Below are 4,677 nucleotides of genomic sequence, written 5' to 3'. Positions count from 1 at the left end.
GAGTACTTTTGCAGACTACAAAAACTATTCCACCGCCTCTATCTTGCTAAGAGTAGGTGAAATTTTTGAATCGAGCCCTTTAAACTAGAAGGGAGGTAGTAGTACTCTAATAGCTAACCTTGTTGTGATGACTAGATAGGACATGGCACGCACCTGGATGGAGGAACTAGTCTGCATTGTGCATTTAAGTTTTGTCTGAAGTCAATGTACCTCTACTTTGACCAAACTTATAGAAAAATGTATCAACATTCACATTGTCAAATCAATATTTTTATACTCATTATAAAACGTAGTTCTTATACTCATCATAATCAGTATTGTAGATATTGATATTTTTAGTATAAATTTGGTCAAACACTTTGCAAACGGTTGACGGAAGTAAAAAGGACTAGAGGGAGTATCATGAATGTGGAGTAGGCAAAAAATTGCTAATTTATAGCCGGACGAAGTCTCAAAGGGTGCGACCGCGCGAGGGAGGCGAAGGTCATGGGAGGCGCGACGGTTGACGGAATTAAGTGAAGTTACATCCATGTGCCGGCATGGTGCGCGAACAGGCAGAAGCTATACCGCCAGGCCTACGATATGGGTCTAGTAGACATGACATCTAGTGGGTCCCGCATAGTACTCGAGAACTCTTTGGGGGCTTGCAGCCGTTTATCCACCGGGCAAGCCAACAACCCCACGCCATTCGCACGCCCTACTCGTCCCCTTCTTCTACTAGTACAGTACCTTACAACAGTTCGCTCCCAGTTGTCCTGTCCTTTCACATTACACCAGTTCAACTTCTCCTAACCCTCCTCCAAAATCCATGGCCTCCCAAATCTACATGGTCGCCGCTGAGTACCAGGTTAGAGCCATCACCGGCGATGAGTTCATCGTCAGCTACACATGTGGATCTGCAACGGTGAAAGCATGCCTTGCTCGCTTCCTATGCATGTTCAACAGTTCAAAGGATGAGTGGGTCACTGGGCTAGATGTTGAGTACACCACAGTCCTGGAAAGAGAGAAGATTCTAAAGGAGGCAGAGAAGAAGAAGCCCGCTGTGATCCAGGTTTGTGTACATAATGTGTGCTTGGTCTACCACATATTCCATGCCGACGTCGAGTGCTAGGATTTTAAGAACTTCCTCAAGGATGAAAGAGTGAAATTCGTTACTGTAGACTTTAGGAATGACAGGGATGTCCTAGGTCAGATAGGCCTCGTTGTAGGCCAGCCCTTAGATATCCAAAAGGCAAGCCTAGTGTCCCCCTCTCAGCCTTCAATCTTGACCATGGCAGCGGCCATGATTGATCCTTCGTACGCTAGACTGAAGAAACATCACCATGAGTTTCATCATGCATGGGAGTCGAAGATATTAGATGAAGATCACATCCTATACGCAGCAATGGATGCCTAACTTTGTTTAAATATCTACAAGGGATGGATGAAGAAGCAGAGCCCAGTGTCCGGTTCAAGCAAAGAAGCGTCGGCGAAGCGGAAGAGGAAGAGGGACAAGGACGAAGTCGAGGACGTGGACTCGGACTCCGAGTAAGGTGGCAGTGCCGTCGCTCATGTTAGTTCTACTGCAGTGTCAAGTGGACTAGTTGCTTAGTTTATTTTTAGGGGTGTGTTGTGCTGAGCCCCCAGCGGAACTATGTTTATGTTCTTTCTCATTATTTGAACTTTATGTTCTTTCTCGTTATTTGAACTCTTTAGTACGTACAGTAGTACTAGTACTATGTCTTGCTACTATTTTTCTTGCAGTTGATACTACTGCTCGTATCTTCGTGTTCCTACTGTACTTAATACGTTTGTACTAGTAGTATAATTTGGGTCAGTAGATTTGTGAAAGAAGTTCGACGGAGCAAAGGAAGAAGATGGTAGAGAAGCTACCCCAGTATCTATATTAGGGTGGCGGGGTGCCCATGATCTATCTTATGAGTGTTGGGTGTGGAATGCAGTTTGCCAGAAAAAATGGATCGTGCCCGGGGTTAAACGGATGGCGGGGGTGGGGGGATCATGGTGGTGGCAGGCGGTTCAAGGGAGGGTGGGGCGGCGGCAGCAGGCGGTTAGGCGTGTGGCGGGCTGAGAAGATGAACCGTGCATCAATTTCGGAGCTTGAAAAAGCCCTTCTAGCCATCCATGTTGCATCCAACGGCTCACAGGACTCGACTGACCCAAATTGCTCCTTCATATTGCAGGATCCACGTGGCATTCAAGGACTTGAAGGTAGATTCCGCGTCCGCACCCGGACTGCGGGCTCGGCGCGGGCGCAACCGGCTTCCGCCGCGATAGCCACCATGCGTGCCTCCTCCGCGCGGGCGGAGACGACAATGGCATGCTAGTTCCTCTTCGCCGGCGTGCTGGAGCACGCGCTCGACCTCCTCTTCGTATGTTGCGTGCATAGACGCGGTGAGGGGGTCATGGATTAAGGGGTCCTCGGACAGCCGGACTATATACTTTGGCCGGACTATTGGACTATGAAGATACAAGATTGAAGACTTTGTCCCGTGTCCGGATGGGACTCTCCTTTGCGTGGAAGGCAAGCTTGGATATTCAGATATGTAGATTTCCTTCTCTGTAACCGACTCTGTGTAACCCTAGCCTCCACCAGTGTCTATATAAACCGGAGGGTTTAGTCCATAGGACAACAACAATCATAATCATAGGCCAGCTTCTAGGGTTTAGTCTCTACGATCTCGTGGTAGATCAACTCTTGCAATACTCATATCATCAAGATTAATCAAGCAGGAAGTAGGGTATTACCTCCATCGAGAGGGCCCGAACCTGGGTAAAACATCGTGTCCCTTGCCTCCTGTTACCATTAGCCTTAGACGCACAGTTCGGGACCCCCTACCCGAGATCCGCCGGTTTTGACACCGACATTGGTGCTTTCATTGAGAGTTCCACTGTGTCGTCCCGATAAGGCTTGATGGCTCGCCTCATTTTCAAGGATAACATCACCTCTAGAGGATCCCTGGCTGTAGGCCAATGTCGGATTTCGGGTTCCGGCAGACCCTTGAAAGGTTCAAACATTGGGGTGCGCACGGAGATTTCTCCCTTTATCGACCTGCTCCTCGCCGAATTGCTAGGATCTAAACTACGAAAGAAACAACACAAGAGACACGGGGTTTATACTGGTTCAGGCCACCATTGTGGTGTAATACCCTACTCCAGTGTGTGGTGTGGTGGATTGCCTCTTGGGCTGATGATGAACAATACAAGGAAGAACAGCCTCGCGAGGGTCTGTTCTTGGCTGGTGCGACGAACTGCTAGGAGGAGTTCGGTCGCTCTATCTACTGGTTTCTTGGTGAGGATCCAGATGCCTCTACCCTGGGGGTAGCTAGTCCTGTTTATAGGCAAAGGCCCTGGGCCTCTCCCCAAATATTGAGCGGGAAGGGCGCCAACAATTGGCCATTTTGAAGGGGAACAACGGGTACACCTATCCTGACTAAAGTTGGTCCTCGCCTGTCAAAGGCTCTGGTGGTGACGCCTGCTTGGGCTCCACAATGACTTCCTCCCTGTCGTTGGGCTGGTCTTGGTCTTGTTGCATCGAAATGGGTGCCTTTGCTTGATGCTCTCGCCTGCGCTTGCTCCCTTTGCACCAAAGAGGAAAGGAGGACACTGCGCGGGCTGGCGCCCGACTGGCGCCCTTGGTCGTCATGGCTTGCGTCATGGGCACCTCGCGAGGTACCCCGCCTTGAACTCTCCGCCTCCTCATGAGCCAGCCTGATGAGGCTGTGCCTAAAGAAGCTCCTTGTCGTCCGCCCCGCGAGGCTTGGCCCCTCGCGAGGGTCTTGAGCTTGTGTTGATGAAGATGGGCTGTGCTGGGCCCCCTTTGAGCCACGCCGCAGGCCGCAGGCAGGCAAGTCTGGGGACCCCCATTCCTAGAACGCCGACAATAGCCCCCAGGCCCACGGCGCGCCCGGACTTGGCCGAGCAGAGAGGCGAAAGGGCAAGTGCGAAGTGTCGCGGGCCCTAAGAGCCTGCGGCCTTGGGCGCTGCGTGGTGGTTGATTGGACGTGGGCGCCTCCGCTTCCCCATGACGCCTCAGCAACTGTACGGATTCGACAAGTCCTTGCATGCAAAGCGGGTCATGATTACCTGTGATCGTGGTGGTCGACGGTTGGCCTTCGCAGGCTATAAGTACGGAACGGCGTGCGCCCTTCCAGTCTACCCCCTCTCGCTTCTCCTTCATGGCTCCGCCCAGGAAGTTCTCGGCTGCAGAAAAAGGAAAGGCTCGCCAGGTCGAGTCTACCTCTCCCCCGCCCAAGCGCGGTCGAGGTCGCCCTCGCAAGCATCCTGTGGCCTCCATGGTGGCCCCCCGCGGTCGCGGAGGTGGCCCTCTGCGCGGTGATGAGCGGCTGGCCATGGCCGGGGGGCGTGCTCCGGCCGTGCGGCCCCCGAGGCCGTGCCTCCATACTGCGGAGGTGCTGCCGGAGTTCATTGTGTGGGTGGCGGAGCCAACCAGCGCCCGGCTTCAGCTTCCTCACTTCCTTCTAGGAGAGATCCCAGCTGGCGCCTTGGGCGGCCTCTGGCTCCAGGCGGATGGCTGCTGCAGCCGGGCCTCTTGGGCTTCACTGGAGGTCTCCGCAGCAGGGAGCCTGGCCTTGAGCCGCGGCTGGCAGACGTTTGCCCGCGCGCGTGGCCTGAGCCGCCGGTGCACTCTACACTTCAAGTTCGATGGTGACGCCACCC

Source organism: Triticum aestivum, chromosome 1B (genome assembly GCF_018294505.1).
Source record: "Triticum aestivum cultivar Chinese Spring chromosome 1B, IWGSC CS RefSeq v2.1, whole genome shotgun sequence".
NCBI classification, from domain to species: domain Eukaryota; kingdom Viridiplantae; phylum Streptophyta; class Magnoliopsida; order Poales; family Poaceae; genus Triticum; species Triticum aestivum.
Note: the sequence above shows the minus strand (reverse complement) of the source record.